This window comes from Mesocricetus auratus, unplaced genomic scaffold (genome assembly GCF_017639785.1).
Source record: "Mesocricetus auratus isolate SY011 unplaced genomic scaffold, BCM_Maur_2.0 Super-Scaffold_100015, whole genome shotgun sequence".
Classification (NCBI taxonomy): domain Eukaryota; kingdom Metazoa; phylum Chordata; class Mammalia; order Rodentia; family Cricetidae; genus Mesocricetus; species Mesocricetus auratus.
In genome coordinates, this window is record NW_024429198.1 from 31,964,498 (window position 1) to 31,977,091 (window position 12,594).

Here is a 12,594-nt window from a genome sequence, read left to right on the forward strand (position 1 = left end):
TGTGGTACATTTACACAATGGAGTATTACTCAGCAGAAAAAAACAATGGAATCTTGAAATTCACAGATAAATGGATAGCACTGGAAGAAACCATCCTGAGTGAGGTAACCCAGTCACAAAAAGACAAACATGGTATGTACTCACTCATATATGGATTTTAAACATGGATCAGGAGAGTGCCAGTCTGCACTTCCACTGACAGAGAGTCTGGGAAACAGGAAAGAACCTAAAAGACATAAATGGTACCCAAGAGAAGAGAAATGAGGCAAGATCCTCTGAACAGATGGGGAACACGGCGAGGGGTGGCGGGGGGGGACGGGGACCTGGGAAATAGAGAGATGGAGAAGTGGAAGAGAGAGTAGGACGTGGAGGAACAGGAAGGTGGACTGGGGGGGTTGGATAGAGGGAAGAGGGAATCATAGGTTAGAAGACAGATCAGGCACCATTGTGACCTCTAGTGATCTAAACGGATGACACCAATTGACAAGCTAAGCAATAGTGTAGAGACCACCTCGAACGCCTATTCCTGATAGTGAACTTGATGTCTATAACCATCCTGGAGCCTTCATCCAGTGACTGATGGAAGCAGAGGCAAACACCCACAGTTAAATACTGAACAGAACCCAAGGAACCCAGCGACAGAGAGAGAGGAGCGAAGAGCAAATTGGCAAAGAATGGGCTGGCAAAACCAGCAGAGACAGCTGATCTGAACAGGGGAGAGCTCTTGGACCCCAGACCGACAGCTGGGAGGCCAGCATGAGACCGATCCAGACCCCCTGAATGTGAGAGTCAATGAGGAGGCCTGGGCTACCTATGGGGTCCTGAGCTGTGGATCAGCGTTTATCCCTCGAATACTAACAGACATCGTGTGTTCATAACACAAAGAGGGTTGCTCTCTCTGCCTGGACTCTTAGGGAAGTGCCTGGACCCTACCCTAATGAAATGATAGACTCTAGATATCCCCTATGCGGAAGGAATTGGCAATAGGGTGGGAGGATGGGGGGGATGGTTGGGGGGGTGCGGGAGGAGGGGAGGGAGAGGGAACTGGGATTGACATGTAAAACAAGCTAATTAAAATAAAAAAATTTTAATTAAAAAATATATTTAGAAATTAATGAAAACACAAACATATCAAACTTCGTGAGACAGAGCAGAAAGTGCTTGTTAGAAAAAATAAAATGTATCAAATAAATAAACTGAGCTTTTAACTGAAATAGCTAGAATAGAAAATAAACTTAAATCAAGCAGGGTAGAGACAAGGTAGAAAAGGTATGAAACTTTTTTTTTTTTTTTTGGTTTTTCGAGACAGGGTTTCTCTGTTATGTTTTGGAGGCTATCGGTCCAGCCCAGCCTCGAACTCACAGAGATCCACCTGCCTCTGCCTCCCGGGTGCTGTGATTAAAGGCATGCGCCACCACCGCCTGGCTAAGGTATGAAACTTAAAACATAAAAATGAAGAAAAAATAATGAAACTAACAGTTGGTTCTTAAAAGATCAACAAAATTGGCAAACTTTTATCCAGAATGATCAGAAATATAAAAGATATAGACTACCAGAATCAGAAAGGAAACATTTCTATAGATCCCCAGCATTGAGAAGGCTAGAAGGGGATACTGCTATGTGCTGCACTGTGTCCCCCGAGATTCATATGTTAAAGTTACGACTCTCCACATGGACTTGGGCATGAGTGGGGGTGACTAAGGAAGTGAGGTCATTGGGTGTATCCTGTAGTTCCACGGAGTTGTGCTCTTAGGAGAGGAGCAAAGGACACTGGGACTCTTTCTCTCGCCACTTCAAGAAGACACAGGGAGAGCAAGGCTGTGCACCAGCCAGGAAGATACTCTCACCAGAAACTGAATTGAATAGCATCTTGGTTTTCCATGTCCATTCTCCAGGACTGTGAGGTCTGCTCTTTAATCTGCCCAGTCTGTGACATTTTGCCAAGCACACACCAGGACAAATAATTTCCCCATAAATTCTACAATTTAAATGAAATGCAGCAATTCCTTCAAGGACACGAATTATTAAAACTCACTCGAGAAAAATAAATAACTTAGATAGTTCTATGTCCCAATAAAGAAAACTCAAGCCCAAATAAACTCCCTGATATAATCCACTAATTTAAAATATAAATAAGACCAACTCCATTGCTTCTGGTAGAAAAACTAAACAATATTCGTGTGTGAGTTCAGCCTTGCTCTGCTATCAAAGCAAAGACATTAGAAAATAAGAAAATGTTAAGTCAGTAACCTTTGTGAACATAGATACAGAAATCCTCAAGTAAATATTAGCAAACAGAGTCCAGCAATACAAAATACATCAGGCCTCAATGGAATTTATCCAAAAAAGTCAATGTTTTTTTTAATTCTCAAGAATAAATCGCTACAATTCATTATATTAATATTAGTAAACTAAAGAAAATATGATCATCTTAATACCTACAAAAATCATCTGGTAAAACCCAAATCCAATTATGATCACTAAAAACCTCACCTGAAACTATGGATAGAAGGAATGCAAGGAACTCGATGAAGACCATTACCAAAATGCCTTCAGTTAACATCCTACCTAGTGGTGAAAGATCCAGTCGTCCCCCACAATCAGGAGCAAGCACATTTGTTGTATTTCTCTACTCTTATTACACATCGCATGTGTACTAGCCAGAGAAATAAGGTAAGAAAAACTATAAAAGTTATAAAACTTGGAAGAAGTAATTCAAACTTCATCTCATCACAGGCAATGTGATAGTATATATAGAAAATCCTCCAAAAAACAAAAAACACTTTTGAAAAACCTCCTGCAATCTGGCTTTGGTGGCACATGCCTTTAACCCCAGCACTGGGGAATCAGAGGTAGGCAGTTCTCTATGAGTTCAAGGCCAGCCTGGCATGCATAGCAAGGTCTAGGCAAGCCAAAGTTATGTAGTGAAATCCTGTCTCAAAACAAACAAGCAAACAAACAACAAAAAAACCCTTCATATAATTGACTATAAGTTAAGCAACATCAAAGAGCAAAAGTACAATATACAAAAGTTAATCATACAACTATATCCTGGCAATAAATCAATGGAATTTAGGGTTTTTTAAAGCTATAACCTTTAAAATAACACACAAGTGAAAATTAAATAGATATTTCTAAAGTCCTGATGTGTAAGTGGGCCTCTAAAGAACAGCAAAAGTTAAAGGGTTATCAGAAAAAATTAATAACTACAGATCCAAGAGGCTCAGTGAATCCCAAGGACAAATAACACAAGGAATATTACAATGAAGTATCCAAATTGCTTCATAGTCAAATAGATGCTCATAATCTGTGACAAATAGAATAATTTGGGGGGGTTCAAGACAGGGTTTCTCTGTGGCTTTGGAGGCTGTCCTGGAACTCGCACTGTAGAACAGGCTGGCCTCGAACTCAGAGATCCACCTGCCTCTGCCTACAGAGTTCTGGGATTAAAGGCGTGCGCCACCAACGCCCGGCTCAAATAGAATAATTTTAAGAACCAAATGCTACAGTATTTGATACAGTAAAGCTCAACAATAAAAGATAGCAACCGATTCCTCGCCTGAGAGAAGACAAGTGGAAAGATCCAGAAGCAACCAAGTTAAAGCTCTTAAAGAAAAGATGATAGAACTTAGACTTCTACATAGTGTAAGAATGCCTTTCAACATCTTTTCTTAATTTTTGAAATGAGATGCTGGAGAGGTAGATTAGCACTTAAGAAAAACCTTGCTGATCTTTCAAGAGGACCAGAGTTCAGTTAGCTCCCAGTACCCATGTCAGGGAATGTGTTACCACCTGTATTCCTAGTTCCAAGGGATCCAGTGTCCTCTTCTGGCCTCTGTTGGCTAGCATGCCCATGCATGCATGTATACACACACACACACACACACACACACACACACACACCTTAAAACTAAATAAATAAACAATAGTTGATAATTTAAACAGCAATCATGATAGTATATTGTGAAGTTTATGAGTTGTGTACACCAAAAGCCAACATGGAAGAAACCATCCATGAGGTGGTATAGAAATACCGGCAAACAATACTGCCTGTCCACCTGCTGTTTTTAGGTTCCAAGTCACCTTTGCCTGCTCTGCATGGAGTACTTCCTTTTAGAGTAAACATGATGTTACACCTGCTAGAAGAGGACACCAGAGGGACCCTGGAAGACAAGGGGTCCTGTTTTCGTTCTGGAACTAATTGTTCTCTTAGCTCTTGCTTAGCCACACAGAGGCTAGAAAACCCAGCAACTTCCTCTGCCATCTGGAGGGTTGAACCATTTATCCCAAAAGGCTTGAATACCATCTCTTCAAAAGTAACCTCCTTAGCTACTCTCTTGCTACACCAGGGTACTCTTCTGAGTTTGCTTGTCACCTTTATAGTTACTCTAGTGTTAGTTAACACTTTGTTAAAGTTAACCAAATTAAAGTTGAAAATTAAGTCAAACTAAGAAATGATCATACAAATACACATATTCTAGAAACACACACGGCATGCAAAGGATTCACTTCTACACAACTCTTTGGGATAGAAGTGGAGTCTAGATGGCTTGATTGGCAGAATAAGGCTCAAATGAAGCCACATCTGCCAGTATTGATGATTAGCCACTTGTGCTGGTTTGTATGCAAAGTGGGTTCATCATACAATTCTTTTCACCTTTGTAAAAGGCTTGAACATTTCTTTAATAAAGGGTGCAGAAGGGGCCACAGAAATGGTTAGGAGTGCTTACTCCTCTTGCAGAGGACCCAAGTTTGATTCCCAGCAACCACATCAGGTGAGTTACAAGCACTTGTAACCCCAACCCCAAGGAAACTGATTTTAAAAAGATATAGGAGCTGGCCTGGTCATTCACATCTGTAACCCCAGAACTTGGGATGGTAAGATAGAAAGAACCTGATCAAGGTCAGCCTCACCTATATAACAAGACCCTGTGCAGAACATAAGTAAGTTAACAAGCGAATTTTTTAAGTTTTAAGAAGAGAGAACATCCCTAAGAGAGATATGCATGGTGCCCCAGAGAAGGGGAATGAGGCAAGATCTCCTGAGCAGATTGGGAACATGGGGGGAGAAGGGAGAGGGAGTCTGGAAAAAGAGAGGGGAAGAAAAGGAAGGGAGAGGAGGACATAGGGGAGCAGAAAGGTTGAGTCGGGGGAAGAATAGAGGAGAGCAGGGTGAGACATACCATAACAGAGAGAGCCATTATAAGTTTGAGGAGAGATCTGGCACTAGTGAGATTTACAGAGATCTACAAGGATGACACCAACTGGCAAACTAAGCAATAATGGATAGGCTACCTTAAATGCTCCTCCCTGATAATGAGTTTGACGACTACCTTATATGCCATCCTAGAACCTTCATCCAATGACGGATGGAAGCAGAGGCAGAGATCCACAGCTAAACACTGAACTGAAGTCCTGGAACCCAATGACAGAACGGGAGGAGTGATGAGCCAAGGGGTCAAGACTGGGCTGGTGAAACCCAGAGAAACAGCTGACTTGAACAAGGCTGAGATCTTGGACCCCAGACTGATGGCTGGGAGGCCAGCGTGGGACTGATCTAGATCCCCTGAATGTGGGTGTCAGTGAGGAGACCTAGGCAATCAGTATTTATCCCTGGCACACAAATGGACTTTGGGAGCCCATCCCACAATAAGGGACGCTCTCTCAGCCTGGACTCTTGGGGGAGGGCCTAGGCCCTGCCCTGAAAAAAATGACAGACTCTGGATATCCCCCATGGAGGGCCTCACCCTCCCTCGGGAAAGGAGTGGGGATTGAGTGGGGGCTGGGGGAGCTGGGGGGGCGGGGGGAGGAGGGGAGGGAGAGCGAGCTGGGATTGACATGTAAAGCAGGCTTGTTTCTAATTTAAATGAAAAAACATTTTAAAAAAGAAAGAAGGGAGAGCATGTGGCCCAAGAATGGTCATACTGTGGTCAGCTGACTTCCAACTGTAGCTCCAAGCTTCCCCAATGAGGAAGACATAGTCTCTTCAAGAAATGAATACCCACACGCTAAAGAGTGAGACTGAGCCCCTACTTCACACCACTTGGGAAAAAAAATCACTCAGTATTCATTAAAGACCTAAATGTAAGAGCTAAAGCTTCAACAGTCTCAGAAACATAAGGATTACAACAAACAAAACCAATATAAGCCTTCATGGCCTTAAATGTGACAATATTCTTAGTTTCAGCATTAAAAGCAGAAGTAAAAAATTAAAAAATAGAGGATAAATTTGATTTCACCACAAAGAAAACTTTTGTCTCAAAATACCCCGGTAAGAAAGTAAAAGGAAGTGCTAAAGAGATGTTTCACTGGTTAAGGGCATTTGCGGTGCTAGCAGAGGACCTGGGTTTGGTTTCCAATACCACACGGTAGCTTACAACCATTGGTAGGCATGCATGCGGTGCTCATAAGTAACTACAGACAAAACATCCATCCACACAAAGGATAAAATAAAATACTCGTTTAACTTAAAAAGAAAGTAAAAGGATAATCACAGAATGGCAGTCAGCTGTGACAAGATGTATCACATATGGGCCTAGAAACTATGCTACAGCTTAACAACAAAACAAGCAGGGAGGGGAGAAAGCTGAAGGAGTGATGAGATCGGAGGAAAGTCTGCGGGCTGAATGGGAGCATATCTAAAGACGTGGGGATGGAGCAACAGGAAGGTTTGGACGGGTGGGTGGTGAGCAGTGGCTGTGAGCTGGAACACGACAGATACCCATGGGATGGGGTGAGGGTGTGAAATGTCATTCAGAAGGTTCACCTTCCCAGGAAGGCCTGTGAGATGCTGGCCTCAGCCTATGTCCAGGCACATGCCTAGTCAGGGGAACTCTCCAAGAAAACAGGTTGGGTAAGCAGTAGCTGGAGTCCAGCATGTAAAGCCATCTCACTGGGTCTGCAAAGGACTTCCAACTCATACAGGAAATTTCCAAGCCACACCCAGGCCTGGCCCCAGAGAACAGGCCAGGGATGCTTCCTGACACCCTCAGAGGACCACACACCACACACCCACCATCCACTAGACCACCCTCCAAGTCAAATAATGCAAAGGACAGGGATTACTCTTACATCCTAGAAGAGCCCAAGCCCCTGCACCACAAGCTTGACTAACCAACCTCATGGCCAAATGAGTCTCCGGGCAGGAAGAAAACTAGAAAGTTTGTATACGGAGCAACCAACAATGTGTAGGAGCCCAGAGGCCAGAGCGGAAGGCCACTATGAGCCATCCTTACTCTCCTACTTCATACAGCAGAAACTACAACAAGGGCTACAATCTGGGTGTGGCATGAGCTTGTCTAGACTAGTCTCAAATAGCCACTAGTTGGAGATCACTGCAGCCTAGGATATGTTCCTAGATGTCTCCACTGAAATGCGAGAAACAGTCCTGTGATGCAGGTTCTTGCAAAAAGTACCAGGAGTTGGTAAATGCTGCTTTATGCCCCTACAGCAGGGGGAGCAATAAGCAACTTGCTGGCATCCACAACCAGTCTCCTCAAGTCTTTCCAAACAACTGCTTTGAGTTTTGTCTTGCACTTGATTCTGCCTGGGTCCCCTGCACAGTGTTGGCATCACTGCAGCTGGCCGCTCTATTTTACCAAATGCTGTGTACCCTTCTCTAAAGGATCAGACCAACGTCACCCAAATGTCCCTTGTGGCCAACTACATCTCCTTTCCATATTTTAGGGGTAGATAGGAGCCATCTCTTCGATGAAGGCTGGTTGGGGAGACCCTCCACAATGAACTCTTGGTGGCCCAGAACAGGGCCTTTTTGGTAGCCAGGGCTGATCCATGGGGCCATCGGCAGCAGACATGTGAGTGCTCTTCATAGGAAAGCCCTATGCTGACATAGACCTGTGGACCTTCTACCCACTAAGACATGAGCTGACCAAATTTCTCAGGCAATAGTAACAGCCGTTCATTTTATATAACAGATAAGTAGAACGTAGAAATAAAAGCAGTCCCTGTGTGCATGGTGGCAATATTTCAGTCTTCTTTCTAGTCTTGCACTCACGATAATCCTGAGACCACGTTCAGACCACTGGGAAGGCAGGGCGGAAAGGACATACTTGTTTTGAACACAAACACTGCCCATCCTGCCAAGGCACAGGCAAATTGTCTTTTCCCACACCTTTTTCGGTAAGACGGTTGGCAACAACGGGGTGCTTTATTAAGCTGAACATGGAGCCCAGTCTGGAATAATCAGCACCTGCCGATGACAAAGACAGCCACTGCATACTGCAGCAGGGTCTCATACCAAGGCAGGGCACCTCCCCATGATAGGCAAAAGTGAACCAGGCTCTGAGGCCCAGAGTGTCTCCTACTATGGGTCCACTGACCAGACCAGGAGGAATCCAACAACACTGTCCAGTACCCTACACTCTGGGGTATAACCCCCAAAGTGCACACACAAGATTCTCCTAGAGCCGAGCCTTTAAGTTGAGCTGGACACAGACCTGAGGAGCCAAGCTACGTCTCCCACCCTTGGCAAGAGGTAACCACGTCTAGAAAGATCTCATGAACCCAACCCCTGGAAACAGCTGCAAAATAGAGCCTTTGTAGAGGGACCCATGTCAGAACTGTGCAAAGCCTGGACGTCCTCCAAGAGACTCCCTGAGGCAGTGGAGGGTGGGGGGCCATCGTCATCTCCAATGGGGAAAGGGCTCCGCAACTGGGATTACAACAACACAAGGGCCGAGGATTTCAGGGTTGGTGCCACTCAGATTTCCAGTAACACCAGGGCTCCTGCCCTTTTCTGAAAGAAGCCACACTCTGGAATTTTCTTCCACCCAAGATTAGAGGGAACAAATATTTCTGAAGCCACTAACTGGTGAATTCTTGGAATGGTGGAATTTCCTCCAAAGTGTGAGTCCCAGGTTACTGCCCTCTGATCTCCATGAAGGAGCTGGCTGCGCCACTTCCTCAGGCAGTGCCTGTGGTACCCCAGTCCTGCGGATGGCTGAGGCGGACTGTGGAGCGCCCCTTGCCAGCCTCTGCAAAAGAAACTTCTAAAAGATATTGGGTCCAGGGCAAAGAACTCCCTAACGTGGGACAGGTACATGCTTATTTGCATTCCAAGAGTGTAGGGGACCCGAATTGGGGAAATTGAGGTCCTCAAACCATGGGACCCTCGAAGATTCGGGTGTCAAACGGGACATCCCTGGAGTTTCCACCACTTCCAGCAATTCTGGGTCCTCCAGACGCCAACAATGAGTGGGAGAAGGGGCCCCGGACCAAGTAGGACAATCTCAGAGTGGCTGCTGCAGAGGCAAAGACCAGACAGAAATCCCTTGAATCCCAGGAGCACTTACCCGGGGCAGGCGGGGCGCGGAAGATCGGGCGCGCCCGCTGGGGGAGCCGCAGAGGCCAGGAGCTGTCAGCTCTCTCATCTCGGGGACCTGGCCTCGGGACTAAAGAAGGAAAGCCCCACCCCGGCACGCGAGCCGCCCTGCCCCGCCCGGAGTGGCAGGAGCAAGGGAAAAGCGGCAGGGGGCGCACGCACATCCTCGTTCCGGTCTGCCCCGTGCCCCTTGAATATCTGGAGTCCTCAGGTCTGAGTGCCTGGACAGGGTGGCACCGAGTGCCCTTTGAGTCCCCACGATCCTCCGAGGTCTTTCTTTGTACCTGGGCCTCTCGAATTCCCAGAGCAAGCCTCCAGTTTGTGCACCAAATCTCGCCTAGGCTTGAGGAGGTCCAGATAATCTCCTCCCTTTTGCAGAGTTGTGGGTTGGGGCTTTTTGACCCCTAAGGCTTGACGGTGAGAAAGAATAAGTAACCTGGATTTAGCTTGACTCTCCTCACCTGCTCTATGGAGTTGTCTGAAGAATCAAAAAGATTATTTACTTTCTGACACATAACTTACCTAATGAGATATATTAGGCACATGGGGGACATTCTCATCTGAAGCCTTTCAGGATACCACATGGTGATAGGTTCAGTCCTTAACATACATGTTCTGCTGTCCCGCCTGGCCTAGGTATCAGGACTCCTGCTAACAAGCACAAAGTACCTTTCATGGAGTCCCGGAAGTTCTCCATGTGGGCCATCTGCCCTCCGTGTTCCAGTCCCCATCCGGTCTTCCACTTAAGCAACCAGTCCTGATTTTGACCCTGCCCCTGTTTCCAGCTCCTGGGACACGCTGTCCCACTTAATGTCACTGCCCATTGACTAAGGTTTCCCGGTTACCCTTGCTTGCTTTTTTTTTTTAATTATTGATTATATCTTGATCTTTTTGTAATGTAAACTTTGCATAGAAAAAAATCAGTTTGCTAGAACTGGGATGATTTTGTCAATCCGAAGAAAGCAGAAGTCCAGGTATAATGGAGTGTCGGTGGCATCTGAGAGGATGAGGAGAGAGGCTCTGCTGTGCACAGCCTGGTGATGGGGAACTGGCATCCATAGGCATGCTAAGAATTTGAGCTTTGCTGACCCTTTCAGGACCTTTGGAACTTTCTAGAAAGAACTTCACTCCTCTTTCATGGGAAGACAACCTTTACATCTCAAGACAAATACAAGTCCCACCAAACTAACTTGTCCCCTCAGAACCAACAGAAAGGGGGCACTTCACTATTTCCTGGACTGGCACGGTAACTGAGGGTTGCTCTACCCAGGTACAGCAGAACACTTGGTCTTTGATACCTTCAGAAGTATAGGTCCTTGATCTCAGATTTTCCTCATATCATTCTCACAATCTCAAGTCTCTGTAGAGATGACCCTTCAAATGGAAGTACTACCTTTAAAGCCAAGGTCACAGCAGACAGAGAACCCATGTTAGGAGCCCCAGCTTTTAGGGTATCCCACATCAAGATGACTCAGGTCTCCTCAGCAGTGTTTCCTGGACACAGGGACTAGTCTGAATTTGCAACTTCCATTCATCTGACTATCCCGGGTCCCTGCATCCTTGAAGATATGACCACCTACCCCTTACCACAATGGCCAAAATCAAATGGATGCCCCCCAACCAAAGCGTCTTCTTTCTGCCTTGCAAAAAAAAAAAAAAAACACTATTGGGAGCCTTCTGCTCAGAACTCTTCCCTGTCCTCTCTCTAGTCGGGACCCCCAACTGGAATCAGAGATGCCATGCTACTGAGCTATCCCCACTCTAGTTTCTACCTGTTGGGTTCTAGCCCCTTTCATTGGACCACTTCCTGTTCCCTGGCTCTGTACGTGAGGGTTTGAGTACTGAGGGCTTGGGACTATAATGATCCACAGGTACCACAGCCATCCCTAGGAACTCTGCTCTGGATGTTTCAATTCCAGAGAGTTGCTGCCACACCACCCAGAGTTTGGCCACTGTACGATACCCAAGGTCAAACCCAAATCCTAGACCTGATGGAGGCATTTGGAAGTGCAGAGGAACAAAACTGCTTTCTCTATAGCTGAGTTTCAGTGGCAGTTGACTTCAACTGTCCCTGGCCTCTCCCATTCATACACTTCTAAACTGGGCAGACAGGACTGTGCTTTACCCTCTCTGGTGGTTTGGATGAAAATGGCCTCCATAGCCCCTGGCAGTAGGATCACGATACAAACCTGGTGCATGAGCTAGCTTGTTGGAGCCCATTCCCTAGGGTGGGATGTCATGCTCAGCCTTAATACATGGGAGAGGGGCTTGGCCCTGCCTCAACCTGTTGTACCACACTTTGTTGACTCCTCATGAGAGCCCTTACCTGTGAGGAGGAGTGGTGGACTGGGGGTGGGCTGGGGAGGAGGCAAGGGAGGGGGGAGGAAGGATGGGAGGAGGGGGAAGGGAGAATGATGGTTGGAATGTAAATTAAAATTTTAAAAAATAAATTAATTTTTTTAAAAAGCCACAAGACTGAGCCCATCTCTTATACTGCCTGTAGTGCCAGGATCCCGAGGTTGGGTGACCCAGAGACTAAGGAGAGCATGAGACACAAATGTTCAAAAAAAAGTCAACATAATGATGCCTAATCATATTCAGCTACACTCATAGATCAGTGGCTACCCCAATTGTCATCAGCCTTCACCCAGTAACTGATGAAAACAGATGCCTAGACCCACAATCAGACATCAGGCTGAGCTTTGGTAATCCTGCTGCAGAGAGGGAGGAAGGATTGTAGGAGCCGAGGAGTCAAGGACACCACAAGAAAACCCACAGAAACAACAAGCTGGGCTCATAGGAGCTCACAGAGTCTGAACTGACAAGCAGGGAGACTGTATGGGACTGACGTAGACCCTCTGCATATATGTGACAGTTGTGTATCTTGGTCTACTTGTGGGATTCCTAACAGTGGAAGCAGAGGATGTTCCTAATGCTTTGGCTGACTCATACTGGGTTACCTTGCACAGCCTTAATACATGGCGAGGTGCTTAATCCTATGGCAACTTGACATGACTATGCCTTGGTCCCAATGGGAGGCCTGAACAGAACAGAAACAGAAGAGGAGTGGATGGTGGATAGAGAGAGGGTATGGGAGGAGAGAAGAGAGGAGAAACTGTGGCCAGGATGTAAAATAAATTAATTTAAAAAGAAAAGAAAAGAAAATGGCTCCGTAGACTCTTCTATTTGAATGCTTGGTCCACAATTGGCAGAACTTTTGGGGAAGGATTAGGAGTTGTGGCCTTGTCAGAGGG

General features: G+C 45.9%; 1 protein-coding gene across 2 annotated transcripts in view; it reads right to left on the bottom strand.

The window, feature by feature from the left end:
• Ahrr (aryl-hydrocarbon receptor repressor) overlaps positions 1-9,397 on the bottom strand; it is an 87,594-nt gene extending 78,197 nt beyond the window's left edge. For both annotated transcript variants that reach the window (XM_013123832.3, XM_040757748.1), the window contains exon 1: positions 9,312-9,397. The gene's annotated coding sequence lies outside the window, so the exon portion shown is untranslated. The remainder of the gene's footprint in view (positions 1-9,311) is intronic.
• Between the last annotated feature and the right edge of the window lie 3,197 nt (positions 9,398-12,594).